This window comes from Heptranchias perlo, chromosome 28, assembly GCF_035084215.1.
Source record: "Heptranchias perlo isolate sHepPer1 chromosome 28, sHepPer1.hap1, whole genome shotgun sequence".
Lineage (NCBI taxonomy): Eukaryota > Metazoa > Chordata > Chondrichthyes > Hexanchiformes > Hexanchidae > Heptranchias > Heptranchias perlo.
In genome coordinates, this window is record NC_090352.1 from 11,436,771 (window position 1) to 11,457,703 (window position 20,933).

Below are 20,933 nucleotides of genomic sequence, written 5' to 3' on the forward strand. Positions count from 1 at the left end.
TGTTCATGCAAAATTCTCACTTTGAAAGTAGACTGTCGGTGAAGGTCTGATTCCTGCAGCTCTTCTGCTCTGTTTGTCACAATGCACAGCCTGTAACACTGACCTTTCCTTAAACTCCCACTCTTCCCCTTCATCACCCACCCCGAATACATCTGCACCTCAATATTACTACCTCTGAGGTTTGTGCCTCTATGCTGATGTTTTCATTTTTGATGATCTCCCATGCTCTCCCTTCCCTCAAATTCCTCCTGTTTTCCTTTCCTTCAGATATTTCACATCCTCTTTTCCCTCAGAAATCTTGCATCTTACTTGACATCAGATCCCTCATGTTCTCCTTTCAATCAGATTACTTCACTCAGATGTCTCAATTTTTTCTCTCAGATCACCGACTCAAATCTCTCACATTCCCTGCTACCTCAAACTGCTCACATTATTCCTTCCCTCATATCATAGAATCATAGAAAGGTTACAACATGGAAGGAGGCCATTTGGCCCATTGAGTTTGTGCCGGCTCCCCTGCCCTATCCCTTCAATCTTGATGACAAGCCTATTATGGGCACTTTATCAAATGCTTTTTGAAAATCCATTTACACATCAACTGCATTGCCCTCATCTACTCTCTCTGTTACCTCATCAAAAAACTCTATCAAGTTAGTTAAACACGATTTGCCTTTAACAGATCCAAGTTGGCTTTCCCTAATCAACCTACACTTGTCCAAATGACTGCTAATTCTGTCCCGGATTATCATTTCTAAAAGTTTCCCCACCACCGAGGTTAAACTGACTGGTCTATAGTTGTTGGGTTTATCCTTACACCCTTTTTTGAACATGGGTCTAACATTTGCAATTCTCCAGTCCTCTGGCACCACCCCCGCATCAAAGGATGTTTGGAAGATTATGGCCAGTACCTCTGCAATTTCTACCCTTACTTCCCTCAGCTACCTAGGATGCATCCCATCTGAAATGGGTGACTTATCTACTTTAAGTACAGCTAGCCTTTCTAGTATCTCTTCTTTATCAATTTTTAGCCCATCCAGTATCTCACTTACATCTTCCTTTACTGAGACTCTGGCAGCATTTTCTTCCTTGGTAAGGACAGATGCAAAATGCTCATTTAATACCTCGGCCATGCCCTCTGCTCCATAAGAGTAAATCTCCTTTTTGGTCCCCAATCGGCCCCACCCATCCTCTTACTACCCGTTTACTGTTTACATGCCTATAGAAGACTTTTGGATTCTCTTTTATGTTGGCTGCCAGTCTATTTTCATACTCTCACTTTGTCCCTCTTATTTCCTTTTTCACTTCCCCTCTGAAATTTCTATATTCAGCCAGATTCTCACTTGTGTTATCAACCTGACATCTGTCATACGCCGTTTTTTTCTGCTTCATTTTACTCTCTATCTTTTTTGTCATCCAGGGAGCTCTGGCTTTCGTTGCCCTACATTTCTCCCTCGTGGGAATGTACCTAGACTGTATCCAAACCTTCTCCTCCTTAAAGGCCGCCCATTGTTCAATTACAGTTTTGCCTGCCAATCTTTGATTCCAATTTACCGGGCCAGATCTGTTCTCATCCCACTGAAATTGGCCCTCCTCCAATTATGTATTTTTACTTTAGAGTGTTACAGGTCCTTGTCCATAGCTATTCTAAACCTTATGATACTAAGATCTCTGTTCCCTAAATGTTCCCCCACTGGCATTTGCTCCACTTGGCCCGCCTCATTCCCCAGAACCAAATCGAGCAATACCTCCTTCCTCGTTGGGCTGGAGATGTACTGGTCAAGAAAGTTCTCCTGAACACACTTCAAAAATTCCTCCCCCTCTTTGCCCCTTATATTACTATCCCAGTCTATATTAGGATAGTTGAAGTCCCCCATTATCACTACTCTATGGCTTTTGCACCTCTCTTTAATTTCCCTGCAAATTTGCTCCTCTATATCCTTCATGCTAGTTGGTGGCCTATAGAATACACCCAGTAGCGTAATGGCTCCTCTATTGTTTCTTAACTCTAACCAAATATATTCTGTCCTTGACCCCTCCAGGACATCCTCTCTCTCCAGCACTGCAATATTCTCCTTAATCAATACTGCCACCCCCCCCGCCCCCCTTCTTTCTTTCCTTCCCAATCTTTCCTGAACACCTTGTATCCAGGAATATTTAGTCCTGCCCAAACCTGCCCTTTTTTGAGCCAGGTCTCCATTATCGCCACAACATCATGTTACACACATGCACTGTAAACCAAGCTTAGACTTTCTTGTACTGTCTCTTAGTCTGATCTCACCTAATTATGTTCTATTTCTTATTCGAGTGCTATCTTTCTCTCCCAATCCTTTAAGCACCTTGTTTCTCCTTTCCATTGCTACATCCTGGTGCCCATCCCCCTGCCAAATTAGTTTAAACCCCCCTCCCACACAGCGCTCGTGAACTTCCCTGCGAGGACATTGGTCCCAGCTAGTGTGATGCGTCTGTCTGATAGTCACACTCACCCAATGCACTGCATCCATTGGGTGAATACGTTACCGTCAGTCACTCAAAAGTCTGTTCTTTTGCCCCTTGTAGGAGAAGAGAGTGCAAAGCGCAAGGGAGAGGGAGAGGACTTGAGTGGACCTCCACAAATAGTCCAGCTGACAGATGCAGAGGAGGACGCCATGGAGATTAGGGGCACATCTACATCCTTCTCAATCGGAGATGGAGAGACTGGGATCTTGCAGATGCCTAGTGACAGAATTTAAACATCTTTCACACACATGATGACTTTATTTCATCAATGACTGACTGCACTATGAGAAGACTGAGTATGCTGATTGCCAAGATTGTTACTTTGACATGACTAATTCATATCGCTTTCTTTTGTCTTCCAGGACCTTCAGGCATACAAGAACAATCATCGGAGATTAATGACAACAATTCCTCAGAGGAGCTCATTCCCTCTGAGGGTGCACCGTCACAGCCATGCACCAGCCAAATACTGGCACTTTGGTGGGTCCTCTTACACAGCCAGTTGGGTTGTCACCTAGTGATTCACAACTCACAAGTGAGCACGAGCAGACACTGGTGGCGGGGGCAGCTGTGGAAAATCCGCATCAGAGGGCGCACTCCTTTCCAAGCTCTGCTCAGCTGGACACAGATGCTGAACCACAGGGGCAATCATTGAGAAGGAGAATGATTGAGATACAGATGCACCTTTGCGAGATACTGAAAAACGTGCCACGTAGACTCTCCACAGTAGCGGAGAGGATGGAGGAGTCCAACTTCAAGATTAGTGGATTGTTGTCAGAGGTAAGAGCAAGAATGTCTGCAATGGAGAGAGTGGACACCTTCATTGAACTTCAAGCATGGCTCTCAAATTATAAGGGCCGTGCAGACTTTGGACGCCAACATGTCTGCCGCCGTAAACAGGATGATAGGTGGCCTTACAGCGCATCACTGATCTGCACCAAGCTGCTCTCCATTAGAGTGGTAGGATTTATGTATCGCTGGCCCGGGAGAGGGACGATGGCGAAAGGGGACATGGAAGTGGGAACTGCACTCAAAGCACTCCCATTTCTCACCCATTGCCCCCTCAACCAGTACCCGACATGCTGCCTCCTCTCCCGATGGCTGAGTCTGCCCCGTACAGGTACAGGTGGAGCAGTCTTTGGCGGGGACTAATGGGCTCCAAAAACATCTCACCAGTCAGGGCAAGGATCTGAGCAACCTTTGCTGAAGCCACAGTGGGTGCACCATGTAGAAACAGTAGGAAGCGAAAATTCAAGAAATTGTAGTTCACTAAGGGTATGCATAAGGCCATTTGAAGAAATGTCATGTCGTGAACTTTCCTTTTTTTAATAAGATAAAATAACATAAAATGTATTGATTAGCACCACTTCCACGTCTTGGCCATTATTGCATCCCAAGTGTGAAGTCGTCCTTTCATTTGCTTCATGATGAACGCCAATGCTTGACGCGACCCATTGCAATGGGTGTATGCGTGGTTGAAGGATTGTTTTGTGCAGGGGTGGGGGAGGGGGAAGGCTTGGTGGTGGTGGTTGTGGCAGCCAGCCTGAGTATTTCACTGTCTTTTTTCCCCACTGTTACTAAGAGAACCTGAGAGATGAGGGTATCCCGAGCAATAATATGCAAAGCTGGTCTGGCGATGGGTGCCCCATCTTCATATTTCTCCTCCTCATTCTTCTCCTCCTCTTCATTGTTGTCGCCATCAGAGGATGATTGACGAGTGCCTTCTTCCTCCTCCACCTCTAAACCTGTCTGCTGCGCATTTTTTGCAGGACACAGCACATCACGATGATTCTGGAGACCCTCGCTGGCAAGTACTGAAGAGCGCCTCTAGACCTACCCAGGCACCTGAAGCGCATCTTCAACATGCCGACGGCTTGCTCAATGACACACCTGATGGTCATGTGGCTCTGGTTGTAGTGCTCTTGCGCCTCACTGGTGGGATTCCTCACAGGTTTGAAGGGAGTGTCCCTTGTCTCCAATGAGTGAGCCCTTAAGTCTGTCTCCTGTTTGGAAGAGGTCTGGAATGTTGGGCTGGTGCAGTATAACTTCATCATGACAGTTGCTATGGAATTTGCCGTACACCTGCATAAATCGCTTCTTATGCATTGATGGAGTGAAACGCCCTTCGGTTGATGAAAACCACTGGCTGATGTGATGTTCCTCGGATTGCCATGTGTGTGCAGTCGATTGTGCCCTGCACTTGTGGGAAGCCACTTATGTGCAGACGACAGACTCACCCTTGAGATACCACCAGTGGCGCACTGGAAGGAGCCAGAGGCAAAGAAATTGAGGGAAGTGGTGACTTTTACAGTGACAGGCAATGTGTGCCCACCAGGGCCAGCAAGGAGCAGCTCTTCTTCAAGGAGGCTGCAGATGTCTCCTTCACATTCACTCAGATTCTTCATGTATTTCTTCAGCCTCTCTGAAGGAGTACCAAATTAGCACTAGATGCAACAAGACTTGGTCTAATACATTAACCAGCATTATTCCATAGTAAAGCGAATGTATATAGCAACACATATGATCAAATTCACTACCCCATATCTGTGGGTCGCCTTACTTAAACAGAATAACTTCTCTGTTCTACAGTCCAGTGCAGAACTTCCCCTCTCTGCAACCTGCTCTCTTTCACAACCATTTACGCTATGCAGAGTCCTGTTTCAAAAGTCCTCATGTCTTTGTGCTTCTCTTGTTAACATTTACATATTGATAGTCAGAGATCAAAGGGTTTTCAACAAAATGCGTGAGAGGTATCCACTGAATTACCCAGGCAAGCTCTGGAATTGTGTATTGTTCAGTCCTAATTGCCCTTGAGAAGGTGGTGGTGAGCCGCCTTCTTTAACTGCTGCAGTGCATGTGGTGAAGGTTCTCCCACAGTGCTGTTAGGTAGGGAGTTCCAGGATTTTGACCCAGTGACGACGAAGGAATGGCAATATATTTCAAAGTCAGGATGGTGTGTGACTAGGAGGGGAATGTGCAGATGGTGTTGTTCCCATGTGCCTAGTGCCCTTGTCCTTCTAGGTGGTAGAGGTCGTGGGTTTGGGAGTTGCTGTCAAAGAAACCTTGGCGAATTGCTGCAGTGTATCCTGTGGATGGTACACACTGCAGCCACGGTGCGCCGGTGGTGAAGGGAGTGAATGTTTAGGGTGGTGGATGGGGTGCCAATCAAGTGGGCTGCTTATTATCATATTAACCACCTTTCATTTGATTACTGATCCACATGCCAGCATGGAGCTGTCCTAAGAAACTAACCCCTTCAAAGCAAGCTTTATCTTAAAAGCACATTTTAAAATAGCTCATATTTAAATCATTTTGTGGAAAAAATGGTCAAAAAATCCAATAAAGTGACATTCAGTCACAGACAAGTTTCCAAAGCTCAATCTTTTGCATCCTTTGAGACTGATATAACTGGTGAATTTTGTAATATATGATGGCTTTCTGAACTAGGGATAGCTTGATTTCTGGTCTCACTTGGCAAACACACACAATCAATTTTCATTCTGCAATGATTCCATCCAGTATTGGCAGGTCAGGTCGTTTTTGTTGCTTGCTTTGTTTGCAGCATGAATCTCCACACATAGTCGGAGATCATCAGTCTCTAGGTTTTGGTACAGCTGCTGTTGGTGGTACTGAAGGGGTTGGGCCATCTTTTTCTCCAATGATAATCATTTTCCACCCAATTTGCTTCTTCTCCATTTTCTTTCCAAGTGGGAACAAAGATTTCTTATCTCATTATGCAACATTATCCACATAGATGGATACATCTACTTGTAGTTTCACTTGAACATCTATTAGGTTATTGATGCCTTGTTTAGACGTTTGAAGATTCCTTGGAAACTTCATCAGCAAAGCGGCTTTCCTTCAATTTATTTATTCCATTACTCATACTCAGCAACTGCCCTTCTTATGCTGTCTGCAGGTTTGGAAGAGAACCATCATTTCCTTTCACAATGTATAGTTCACCAATTGTGAATCTTTTACTTCCTTTATTGTTGCTATTAACAATGTGGAAAATTGCCCAGGTTTGTCCTGTCCACAAAAAGCAGGACAAATCTAATCCGGCCAATTACCGCCCCGTCAGTCTACTCTCTGTCATCAGCAAGGTGATGGAAGGTGTCGTTGACAGTGCTATCAAGCGGCACTTACTCACCAATAACCTGCTCACCGATGCTCAGTTTGGGTTCCGCCAGGACCACTCGGCTCCAGACCTCATTACAGCCGTGGTCCAAACATGGACAAAAGAGTTGAATTCCAGAGGTGAGGTGAGAGTAACTGCACTTGACATCATGGCAGCATTTGACCGAGTGTGGCATCAAGGAGCCCTAGTAAAATTGAAGTCAATGAGAATCAGGGGGAAAACTCTCCAATGGCTCGAGTCATGCCTTGCACAAAGGAAGATGGAAATGGTTGTTGGAGGCCAATCATCTCAGCCTCAGGACATTGCTGCAGGAGTTCCTCAAGGCCGTGTCCTAGGCCCAACCATCTTCAGCTGCTTCATCAATGACATTCCCTCGTCAGAAATGGGGATGTTCGCTGATGATTGCGCAGTGTTCAGTTCCATTCGCAACCCCTCAGATAATGAAGCAGTCCGTGCCCACATGCAGCAAGACCTGGACAACATCCAGGCTTGGGCTAATAAGTGGCAAGTAACATTCGCACCAGACAAGTGCCAGGCAATGACCATCTCCAACAAGAGAGAGTCTAACCACCTCCCCTTGACATTCAACGGCATTACCATCGCCGAATCCCCCACCATCAACATCCTGGGGGTCACCATTGACCAGAAACTTAACTGGACCAGCTACATAAATACCGTGGCTACAAGAGCAGGTCAGAGGCTGGGTATTCTGCGGCGAGTAACTCACCTCCTGACTCCCCAAAGCCTTTCCACCATCTACAAGGAACAAGTCAGGAGTGTGATGGAATACTCTCCAGTTGCCTGGATGAGTGCAGCTCCAACAACACTCAAGAAGCTCGACACTATCCAGGACGAAGCAACCCGCTTGATTGGCACCTCATCCACCATTCTAAACATTCACTCCCTTCACCACCGGCGCACCGTGACTGCAGTGTGTACCATCCACAGGATGCACTGCAGCAACTCGCCAAGGCTTCTTCGACAGCACCTCCCAAACCTGCGACCTCCACCACCTAGAAGGACAAGGGCAGCAAGCACATGGGAACACCACCACCTGCACACTCCCCTCCAAGTCACTTGGAAATATATTGCTGTTCCTTCATCATCGCTGGGTCAAAATCCTGGAACTCCCCACCTTACAGCACTGTGGGAGAACCTTCACCACACGGACTGCAACGGTTCAAGAAGGCGGCTCACCACCACCTTCTCAAGGGCAATTAGGGATGGGCAATAAATGCTGGCCTTGCCAGCGACGCCCACATCCCATGAATGAATTAAAAAAAAACTTACCAAGTAGTGATATGGGTGTGTCAGAACCATATGGAAACATCTTCACTCAGCTTTTCCATAGCTTTGACCTGATGTTAGAATCATAGGAGGCCATTCGGTCCATTGTGCCTGTGCTGGCTCTTTGTAAGAGCTATCCAATGTTCTATGAAATATGCTTGAAAGTGAATTTATCAATGTTCCTTCAACCCTCAAAATCAACCATTACATTCACTGATGCATCTTCAATTTGTGGCACAGTTATCGCATCTTTACCTGACATGCAGTTCACTTTTTCCTCCTGTTTTCCCAGCAATGTCCTGTGGTGTGTTTCTGATTTCGTGAGTTTTGCCATTCTACTCACTGCTTGCGTTGTTTCATCTCTGCTCTCTGGTTATCATATTTTTTTCTCTGTGGGTGACAGTGGTGTGAAAAATGGTTCACTTTCCCAAAGGATGGACAGTAAGACAGAAGTAAGACACCATTTCTTGAGCTTTAGTGTTGTCTTGTTTTGCTTTCCACTACTTAATCATTAACCATTTAACACTGGCTTTCAGTTCATTTTCCACGTTTGTCACTCTCTGCTTTACTATAGACCAATGGACTGTGCTAGCCTATTAATTCCCTAATTCCCAACATCTTTCAAGTGTAATCTTCTATAATTTGTGTTAGGGTCTGTCTGGTTCTGGTACTTTTTATTCTTCCTTTTTTTTCTATTAGTGTTGCCTCCTGAAGAGGTGGCACTTGTGGAGCTTTGTTTTTTTTAGTGTAAGGAGCCCCCAAAATCTATTTTTTTTCTTTATTCTTCAGTGTCAGGAACTCCAAAAATCCAATTTTTTCTCTTTTTTTTCTTTATTTCTTTATCACTAAATCAAACAAAACCAGAATCAAATCATAATTTTATTATTGGTGTCGATGATGCCCTCCAGTCCCTGTGGTGCCAACCGGTCCCGGAAAGCCTCAAGCGTACTGGCAGACACCACGTGCTCCTTCTCCAGGGCCACCCGGGCGCGGAGAATGCCGCAGAAGAGAGGCAGACAGTTGGAGTGACCGCCCCCACGGTCGCACCAGCCAGGACCTGTAAATGGCCACTTTTGTCAGGCCCAGGAGCAGACCCACGAGGACGTCCTTCGACTTGTCCGCCCTCATCCTCACCGGGTGGCCAAAGATCAGAAGCATAGGACTGAAGTGCAGCCAGAACTCCAGGAGCAGCCCCTTCAAATAATGAAACAGGGGCTGCAACCTGTCAGACCGAGTATAAACGTAAAACACGGATTCATCCAGGCTGCAGAAATTACAGGCGGTCTGGGAGTTCATGAAATGGCTTAAAAGCCGATTTGTTTTGGCTGCTCCATGCAACACTCTCCATCCCAGATCCCAAGTGGTGCAAGGGAGGACTCCCGCGTACAGAGCCCTCCAATAGGCACCCTCGCCTCCGCCGGATGGCAAGATGGATGGTTCTGGTACTCAGTTCAATACTGTTTTAATCCACTATCCCTTCTGCATTTTGTTGAGCCCAATGAAAGGGAGGTGTTTCATACATACTGATTTTCTTGGGCACAAAGTGATTGGTTAGTGCTGTTTAGAAAGAAGAACTTGCATTTATAGATTGTACCTTTCACATTCTCAAGATGTCCCAAAGCATTTTGCAACCATTGAATAACTTTACGAGTTATTTACTGCTTTGCAGGCAAACATGGCAGCCAATTTGCACACAGTAAGATCCCACAAAGAATAAGATTATGTACTCAAGTCAGTGGTGGTTTGAATCCCCACCCTTCTGACTCAGAGATGAGAGTACTGAGCCAAACTAACACTTGGTACTGTCAGAACCATCAGTCTCTTCCTCCATATTAGTTACAGTGTTAGAAATTTCTTATAACTCCTCCCAACATGCAAGTGTAGTGTCCTTTTCCATTCAGGTTCAGTAATACTAATTTCAAATATTGTCCCATCAAACATTTTTAGCCACTTCTGTCAACAAATCACACATGAGGACACATCAGAATTTATATCAAATACAGGCAGGATCGATATTGCTGACACCATTTTGATAGCAGACTCATGGACTATAGACATTCAAACAGGTTTATTTTTATCAGTTTGTTTTCCTCTTCAATAGTTTTATAGCAGCTGATTCTGCCAATTGTGTGGGCAGAATTGTGTTTGAGTGAAGAGTAAGAGAAACACTCCTTATACAAGGTCAATACACCTGTGTCTTTATTCAGCAACCATAGTCCAACTTGCCCTCTGCCTCAGCCAAGAACTTACCAAATGAATTACTACATTAACTCCAGGACTAGTCTCCCTCTGCTGGATACATGTGTAATTACATAACCTAGTCAAGCATTGCAGTCATAACCCTGCAACCAGTGGGCTAATTTAGCACTAAATTTGTCAGCCTCACTCAAAGAGGCCACAAGGATGGCTACTGCAGGGAATGGAAAAGTGCTAGTATGGTAGGGATGCTTTGCTGAGTTTGGGTCTGAGGTACATTGTCAGACTGAGTAGAGAGAGCTTTAGTCTGATGGCATAGTGGTTATGTTACTGGACTAGTAATCCAGAGTCATGAGTTCAAATCCTGCCATAGCAGCTGGTGAATTTAAATTCAATTAATTAAATAAAATCTGAAATTAAAATACTAGTATCAGTAATGATGGTCATGAAACTACTGGATTATCGTAAAAACCCATCTGGTTCACTAATGCCTTTTAGGGAAGGAAACCTGCCGTCCTTACCCGGTCTGGCCTATATGTGACTCCAGACCCACAGCAATGTGGTTGATTCTTAATTGCCCTCTGAAATGGCCCAGCAATCCACTCAGTTGTAAAATCTCGCTACGAAAAGTCATAATAAGAATAAAACTGGACGGACCACTAGGCACCGGACACGACAACGGCAAACCAAGCCCAGTCAACCCTGCAAGGTCCTCCTTACTAACATCTGGGGACTTGTGCCAAAATTGGGAGAGCTGTCCCACAGACCAGTCAAGCAACAGCCTGACATAGCCATACTCACAGAATCACACCTTTCAGTCAACGTCCCAGACTCTTCCATCACCATCCCTGGGTATGTCCTGACCCACCAGAGGTGGCAGTACTGTGATATACAGTCAGGAGGGAGTGGCCCTGGGAGTCCTCAACATTGACTCCGGACCCCATGAAATCTCATGGCATCAGGTCAAACATGAGCAAGGAAACCTCCTGCTGATTACCACCTACCGTCCTCCCTCAGCTGATGAATCAGTCCTCCTCCATGTTGAGCACCACTTGGAGGAAGCACTGAGGGCAGCAAGGGCACAAAATGTACTCTGGGTGGGGGACTTCAATGTCCATCACCAAGAGTGGCTCGGTAGCACCACTGCTGGCCGAGTCCTGAAGGACATAGCTGCCAGACTGGGCCTGCGGCAGGTGGTGAGCGAAGCAACACGAGGGAAAAACTGACTTGACCTCATCCTCACCAATCTACCGGTCACAAATGCATCTGTCCATGACAGTATTGGTAGGAGTGACCACCGCACAGTCCTCGTGGAGATGAAGTCCCGTCTTTGCACTGAGGACACCATCCAACGTGTTGTGTGGCACTACCACCGTGCTAAATGGGATAGATTCAGAACAGATCTAGCAGCTCAAAACTGGGCATCCACGAGGCGCTGTGGGCCATCAGCAGCAGAATTGTATTCCAGCACAATCTGTAAACTCATGGCCTGGCATATTCCTCACTCTACCATTACCAACAAGCCAGGGGATCAACCCTGGTTCAATGAGGAGTGTGGAAGAGCATGCCAGGAGCAGCACCAGGCATACCTAAAAATGAGGTGCCAACCTGGTGAAGCTACAACTCAGGACTACATGCATGCTAAACAGCGGAAGCAACATGCTATAGACAAAGCTAAGCGATTCCACAACCAACGGATCAGATCAAAGCTCTGCAGTCCTGCCACATCCAGTCGTGAATGGTGGTGAACAATTAAACAACTAACGGGAGGAGGAGGCTCTGCAAACATCCCCATCCTCAATGACGGCGGAGTCCAGCACGTGAGTGCAATAAGACAAGGCTGAAGCGTTTGCAACCATCTTCAGCCAGAAGTGCCGAGTGGATGATCCATCTCGGCCTCCTCCCGATATCCCCACCATCACGGAAGCCAGTCTTCAGCGAAATCGATTCACTCCACGTGATATCAAGAAACGGCTGAGTGCACTGGATACAGCAAAGGCAAAGGGCCCCGACAACATCCCAGCTGTAGTGCTGAAGTCTTGTGCTCCAGAACTAGCTGCGCCTCGAGCCAAGCTGTTCCAGTACAGCTACAACACTGGCATCTACCCGATAATGTGGAAAATTGCCCAGGTATGTCCTGTCCACAAAAAGCAGGACCAATCCAATCCGGCCAATTACCGTCCCATCAGTCTACTCTCAATCATCAGCAAAGTGATGGAAGGTGTCGTCGACAGTGCTATCAAGCGGCACTTACTCACCAATAACCTGCTCACCGAGGCTCAGTTTGGGTTCCGCCAGGACCACTCGGCTCCAGACCTCATTTCAGCCTTGGTCCAAACATGGACAAAAGAGCTGAATTCCAGAGGTGAGGTGAGAGTGACTGCCCTTGACATCAAGGCAGCATTTGACCGAGTGTGGCACCAGGGAGCCCTAGTAAAATTGAAATCAATGGGAATCAGGGGGAAAACTCTCCATTGGCTGGAGTCATACCTAGCACAAAGGAAGATGGTCAGGGCAGTGTCCTAGGCCCAACCATCTTCAGCTGCTTCATCAATGACCTTCCCTCCATCATAAGGTCAGAAATGGGGATGTTCGCTGATGACTGCACAGTGTTCAGTTCCATTCGCAACCCCTCAAATAATGAAGCAGTCCGTGCCCGCATGCAGCAAGACCTGGACAACATCCAGGCTTGGGCTCATAAGTGGCAAGTAACATTCGCGCCAGATAAGTGCCAGGCAATGACCATCTCCAACAAGAGAGAGTCTAACCACCTCCCCTTGACATTCAATGGCATTACCATCGCCGAATCCCCCACCATCAACATCCTGGGGGTCACCATTGACCAGAAACTTAACTGGACCAGCCATATAAATACTGTGGCTACGAGAGCAGGTCAGAGGCTGGGTATTCTGCGGCGAGTGACTCACCTTCTGACTCCCCAAAGCCTTTCCACCATCTACAAGGCACAAGTCAGGAGTGTGATGGAATACTCTCCACTTGCCTGGATGAGTGCAGCTCCAACAACACTCAAGAAGCTCGACACCATCCAGGATAAAGCAGCCCGCTTGATTGGCACCCCATCCACCACCCTAAACATTCACTCCCTTCACCACCGGTGCACTGTGGCTGCAGTGTGTACCATCCACAGGATGCACTGCAGCAACTCGCCAAGGCTTCTTCGACAGCACCTCCCAAACCCGCGACTTCTACCATCTAGAAGGACAAGAGCAGCAGGCACATGGGAACAACACCACCTGCACGTTGCCCTCCAAGTCACACACCATCCCGACTTGGAAATATATCGCCGTTCCTTCATTGTCGCTGGGTCAAAATCCTGGAACTCCCTTCCTAACAGCACTGTGGGAGAACCGTCACCACACGGACTGCAGCGGTTCAAGAAGGCGGCTCACCACCACCTTCTCAAGGGCAATTAGGGATGGGCAATAAATGCTGGCCTCACCAGCGACGCCCACATCCCGTGAACGAATAAAAAAAAACTTATTGTGCTACACCTGACCTGAGGCTGCTCAATGCATGCCATTCCCTGTGCTAACATTCCATGCATTTATGAGTGGAAAGAGTTACAAAAATAACTCAAAAAGATCAAACCCTGTATGTAGGTATTTTGTTTTTTAATTCTAAAATATGTCATTCTGAAACTCTCAAGACCCACTTAACAAAATTATTTACCCTCTTTCATTAATAAAAATTAACTTAACAATTATTTTATCCACCGCTGTTGATGTCTACTGGAAACCCCGAACATTACTAACTGTTTTTCTCACTAGCAATGCAAAAATAAAATCTTTAGAAACACAACAGGCTTGCTCCTGAAATATTGGGAGCATGGGGGTAGGGTCATGTTAATTAGCCCCCATTCTGCAACACTGGGGAGCCAGCTCCAACATTAATATAGCAATAGCTTGTTTCGTAGTTCATGCAGAGACTTGAGCAGACTGTTTTAATATTAATGAGTACTATAATCAGTCCTTGTTACTCTTAAGAATCAGGAAGGTGGGAGGAAGATGCCAGGGCAGCAGATATTTCAGCACAAATCTATGAGAGAAACAATAAGGACTACACTTTCATTAAATTAATGAGGTTCACAGGCACGATGAGTTCTCAAGGCACTCACTACACAAATAATTGAGACATAGCAGAGAGAGAGAAATAATACAGATGTAATTAATTCATAGTTACTATTGCTTAAATAAAGAACTTGCTTTTATATGGCACTTTATCACATCCTCAGGCCACCTTTAAGTGGTTTACATCTAATGAATTACTTTTTTTGAAGGGTAGTCACTGTTGCTTTATAGGCAAATACAGCAGAAGATAATTTGCACACAACAAAATCCCACAAACAGCAAATTAAATGAATGAATGATCAATTAATTTTTGACCAGGCTATATATATATATGTAAGTGTGGTTTGTTATTGAGTCAGTAAGGAATGTCAGGCAGGTCGCCAAGTGAACTCCTTATTCTTCTTCAACCCCTTTTCAGTTGAGGAACAAATGTTGGCCAGGTGAGAACCCCTTGCTCTTTGAGTAGTGCTTTGGCACTTTTAATATCTACTTAAGCAGGCAGATGCCTCATCTGAAGGATGGCACTTCCAACAGTGCAACACTCCCTCAGTACTGCACTGAAGTGTCAATCTATATCCTGGAGTGGGGCTTGAACCCACAACCTTCTGATTGAGAGACAAGCATACCACCAATGAGCCTTGCTGATGATCTGAGATGCTATACATTGCTGGACCATTTGGTATCTGTTAGAAAAATAAACCAATTAAAGTAAATAATCACATGATTGATTCAAAAATGTAAATCTTTTTCCTAGATATTGTACCCTTTCTCTTGGTTGATTCTAGTTTATCTTTCAATTTACCGATGCCAGCAGTAATTGCAGAAAGATTCCGATTTCAGGGGTGCTCCTGTTCTAACTCAGTTCATAAAAATGTTTTAAATTCTTCCTTCACCTTTGTGACTACGGGTCTCTCCAGTGACAGCTGTCAGTTGCATTTCATTTTACCTGGCTATATTTTTCTTGTGTATTAACTGATAAAACAACAGAACCAACTGTGATGAGGACAGATGTCTCACAAACTTAACCCAGATCCTCATTGATTGAATGAAAAAAAAATGGAGAACTGGGCTCAAGGACAGAACTTTTGTTGTGTCGTGAGGGTATAAGAAAGTCCAGAGTACGAAAAGATTATTCTGTCCATCAAGCCCATTCCACCCAGAGTCCATGTAGGTTTATTCTATCATGGGCTTCATCCTACACCACTACCTGTTGGTCCCTTACTTCAAGGGACAATAAGCTTCTCCTCCTACCTCCTCTGAAAATAAAAATACTGTTAATATCTCTATAACCTTCAATCCCACTTTTTAACAGATAGTTTTCCAGATCCCTCTTAAAGGCGTCAATTAATCCCAACTCAACCAACTTCTCTGGGAATCTACATCAAATGTCCACTGTCCTCTGAGAGAAAAAACTTTTTCTAATCTCTAACCTTTCTCAAGGCTTTTGAAACTTGTACTTGTGTTCTCCAACCCCATGCTCAAATTAAACTTTTGTATGATATACACCTGTATCTTCCATTATTTTACGTGTGTCATGTCTCCCTTTAGTATTATTTTTGCCAGTGAAAATAAATGTAGTCATGAGCATTTCCTCCTAACTTAGTCCCTCCGTAACTTGAGGTCAGGTGATCAAAACTGCACACCTTATTCCGGAAGTGGCCTCGTTATTGATGAATCCAATGTCAACTTGTTCTGAATTTTTTTTTGTTACCCCGCTTAGAAAAAGGGAAGGGGGGTTTAGGTGTAAATTTGTTTCTCTGTTGATGACACTGGGGCAACCTATGTCATCTTTATGGATCAATTAGCAATTTAAATCACAATATTATCAGTGTCTACTATGCGCTTCAGTCCCTGCGATGCCCACCAGTCGCGGAAGGCCTCAAGCGCACTGGCAGACACCGCATGCTCCTTCTCCAGGGGCCACCCAGGTGCAGAGAAAGCCATGGAAGAGAGACAGGCAGCCAGAGCGACCACCCCTACAGGCTGCGTCTAACCTGGACCTGCAGATGCTTGTTCTGACTTGTAGATTCCATAGATACACCCCTGTACTTGATTTGCCTTATTGCTAACTGCCTCACACCAACTAGATTTCAGAGTTTGATCAGAGATCACTGAAAGCACCTGGTCAGTAACCCTGGTTCAGCAGGTGATTGTAATTTGTACTTCTACACTCAAGGGACAGATTCCAGACAATTATATTGTCTGGTACAAAGGTCCACAAGTAGGCAAAGCAGTGTGTGAAGCATCACTATGGGTATTCTATGAGGAATAGTGAAGTACAGCTGTTCCTCTGTCCTTATAACATTGAGGTCCTGCTTCAACATGAACAACTATTGCGGAGCTGATCTAGTTGTGAGGTTATGAAGATGCACCAACCCCACCATATTTCTCCAGTGTTGTAGTAGATGGACACAGGCATAAAGCAAGTAGGCTAAGGAGTTGGATGAAGAGAGTCTGAAATATCTACAATAATCTGCCAGGCAGAGATGCAGACTACTGTTTTTTTTTTCCAAAATGCACTTAGATGTTGGCTGGGAGCATTGGGGTATTGGACGAATGAGCTTGGGGAGGAACAAATGTTTTTTTTTTCTCTCATCTTTGACTTTTTTTTGTGTTTCTGATGCTCTATTGTAAGAATTATAAGTGAAGTTATGCTTGACTACAAGTGTTAGTTTGGCTTGGTTGCTAGCACTATTGCCTCTGACTCAAACGGTTGTGGACTGAAGTCCTGCTCCGGGACTATAGCTCCTAGACTAAGCTAACACTGCAGCGAGAAAGTGCTGTACTGTCACAAGTGTTTTCTTCTATTTGAGATATTAACCTAAGGTGCCATCCCCCTGTTCAGGTAGAAGTAAAATACTCAAAAAAAAAAGACAACATTCATCTTATTTGCTATTGGTGGGACATTGGTGTGTGTAAATTGGCTGCTGTGTTTGTTTATGCAAAAATCATGTCTGCACTTCAAAAAGAATATTGGTAATGAAGTAGTTGGGGAGGTGATCAGGTGATGTTTAGGTTTGTTCTTGTCAGACCATCTTGCACCCTACAACAATTCAACCCAATGAAGGTTTAGTCATCTGACTGGATTGACTTTACATACCCACTTAAACCAGAAACTGTGACGGTGTAATTGAATCTTTTTAATCTAAACTGGGGATTGCCTGTTGCCCAGGTAATGACACACATTTATCCTTTAAGATACTCAAGATATTTGCTAATCTTCAAACTTTCTTAATCTTTGGTAAACCCAACAGTCTCTTCCATAACAGAAAAAATTGGATTGGGCCAGATGGAGTAAATCACATAGACTTTTGGAACAACAGTAGGATGTTAGCAAACCTCTCATTCAATCCATTGATAATGAGCACTGAGCAGATGGGGGCCACATCACAGAGGCTCATTTAATTCTATTGACTGGTAGAGAACGGCTGATCGTTGAGTGTAGGCTGGAACATCTTCTGACCCACACAGTACTGTGTCCAAATCTGAGCAGTTTAAAGCAGGAAGATTCAGTGTCAGAACTGTGTTGTAATATGGAATAAATGACAGTCTTTTCAGGTCTTAGTAATCAATTTTCTCAGTTTATAGGTAATTTTTTTCCTGTGATCTTAATGAAGTAAAAATATTATAAGAACATAAGAAATAGGAGCAAGTGTAGGCCATACAGCCCCTCGTGCCATTCAGTCAGATCATGGCTGATCTTCAACCTCAACTCCACTTTCCTGCCCAATCCCCATATCCCTTGATTCACCCGAGAGGCCAAAAATCTATCTATCTATCTCAGCCTTGAATATACTCAATGACTCAGCATTCACAGGTCTTTGGAGTAGAGAATTCCAAAGATTCATAACCCTCTGAGTGAAGAAATTCCTCCTCATCTTAGTCTTAAATGGCTGACCCCTTATCCTGCAACTATGCCCCCTAGTTCTAGACTCTCTTGTAGAAGTTTAACTTCTTGCTTCTATAATGTCTTGCCAGCTTTCCTTGTATTGGAGCTGTCCTGTGTCAGGATTCTGCCCACAGCAAGCAATGAGGGTGTTCTTTCCCTCTTTATTAAGGTATTTTGTCCCTTGCTTGGATCTTTGTGCCACACACAGATGAAGTTACAGCTGAGAGGGCTGCACCAGCCAGGCCTCTGTAAATGTAGCTCTGAAACCAGCCACCAGGAGGTGCTGAACACCAGCATAGGGTGACTCTAGCACCTTCCAATGATAGGGCGGGACATCACAGTCATGCACCTATGTTCTGTGCTGGGGCATAGTGCCGGGGCCCTGCCAATAACTATTTTAATTGAGGTTGAGTAACAATATTTAAAACTGGAGAGGCTTCAAAGACCAGCTATTTTGAAAAGCTCCAAGTTTCACTTTCACTTTTCATTTGTTACATAGAAACTTGGAAGTGTTTTTAATCCATCCATTTACAAAAGTTTTGAGATGAGTATCACACTTCAGGTGTCACACTTTTTTTTTAAAAAGCTAGTAATTTCCTTCTGGTTTCTTTTGAGCTCAATCAACTTCAGGAGCTGTCTAAGGCAGTTAGCTTCTAACTAATCTGAGGAAGGCATAATAATTAGCCTGTATGTTCTTAAAGGGACCCACCCAGTTAAACATAGCACCACCTTAGCAGCAAAGATATTGTCCATTACTTGGTATAACAATCTTATCCTTATAAAACTCCTTATACTGTAATAGAGCAGTGCCAGGGGAGATGTGCTAGTTTTGTAAATGTACCCTTGTGATTCTCAATGGGGTAGAGTTTGGAATGGCTGTGAAAATCAAATTAAAATTTCATTTTTAATTGTCAAGTTTAAAAAAAAGGGATGTGTGGGTGATATTTTGCATTCATTGAGATAAAGGAAGTTAATATTAGGAAATGGAATATTCTGACACCCAGTTTCTGTATTAAGTACTCGCATATTGGTGATAGTGTGAGACAGATGCAGAGTAAAGTTCCCCATGTCCTTTTCCAACAATGCCACTTGACTACAACCTCAAAAAAACATCCCCTACTCTAGGTGTCGGTCTTTTCAGTTCCCACACCAGCCAACCTTATAGCCTTTCTGAGCAAGATGGGTTCAAAATTGTCAGTCAGTGTAGTTTTGTGTTATGGAACAGGATTGAGACTAACCGTACTCATTTCATCTAGTGGAAAAAGGAAATTTTATCTGACCTACCTGGGCTAGATTTGACACAAGCCTGATCATGGGCTGGCTATTGTGGTCTGTGCTTTGTAGAGACTGAGAAATAAAAAGGTAATCACACTTTGAGTAGTGTCTTGAGTGACTATACAGACTAGCAGCAGTGATTTTGTGCAGGTGTGTTGAAAGTCAGTTGCCCATAGTCAATTGCCTGGCTACAGAATTAGTGTATATGTAATGGGGCATTTTTAATTCAGTGATCTGATGGAGGACAGCCAAGTGCTGAGGTGGGCAGGGCTGAAATATTTGTGGATGTTGTTAACAATTCTTTTCTCACACAGCATGTTAAGAGAGGATACTAGGGGAAACCATTTACTAGACTTGGTCTTTAGCAGTGATCTAGAGATGGAATTGGACTGCCATATTGGGGGACACTTGGGCAATGGCCATTGTAATATTATCAGATTGAAGTTGATTAGTCCAGTTGCTGCTGCAGATAATTTAATGCTGCATTTCCCTACATTACAACAGTAACTACATTTCAAAAGTACTTCATTGGCTGTAACATGCTTTGGGACATCCTGAGGCTATGAAAGGTGCTATATAAATGCAAGTTCTTTAGTTATGTTAGGAGTTGGAGAGAGATCAAAGATTGCATTGAGCCTTTAAAAGACTCTGCAGAGCATATTTGTGTAGAATCACAAGATATGGTGGAGGTGTTTCACAACTGAAAATGGTGTTGCTAGAGCTGACAGATGTAATGTCAAAATTGAATCCGTTCAAGTTAAAGCAAAACTAATCCTTACTAGGATTGGAAATCTTAAGATTGACTGGGCTGCTGGTTGTGATAGTACCCACCTTGACACACTTAAGTAAATGGGAGCTGTAATATGTCAGCTGCTGGCTTGTATATTTACCAGTTCATTAGAGTTTGGGAGTGTTGGATTGGAGAGAGGCCCATGTGGTGCATATAAATTAGAAAGGGAGCAAGTTGAAATCTGGGAATTATAGGCCGGTTAGTTTGATGTTGGTTATAAATTGTTTGAGGGAATTATTAGAGGTGCACTATCTGATCTTTTGGAAAGAACAGCAATTATTAGGGATTTTCAAATTGGCTTTTGAAAATTGAGGCCCTGTCTCTGCAACTTGGTTGAATATTTTGAGAGGTCACAAATCTGGTTGGTGGTAACCTGATAGATATTGTCCAAAAAACCTTTCCTAAAAGAATCCCACAAAGGCTGGTAAGTAAGGTTGAATCCTGTGGGATTAGCAGTTGAGTTTTAAACTGGATTGTGAAGTAGTTATATTTGCGTAAGGGGTTACTAATGGTTGTTAATGGGAGAAGCTTTGCACAGGGTTCGGCCACTAATGAATTCTTTAGGGATCTGTGTTGGGACCATTGCTCATCACCATCTTTTATAAATGATTTGGATGACGCCACTGATAGTACAATTCTTAAATTTGCTGATGCTGCATCAGGATGTGTGCAGGAGTCGGGAGCTTTGGATGAAATAAATTGATTGCAAGCTGATTTAGATACTCTGGGGAATGTAGCAGATGTCCTTCGATGTGAATAAATGCAGCATGTTGT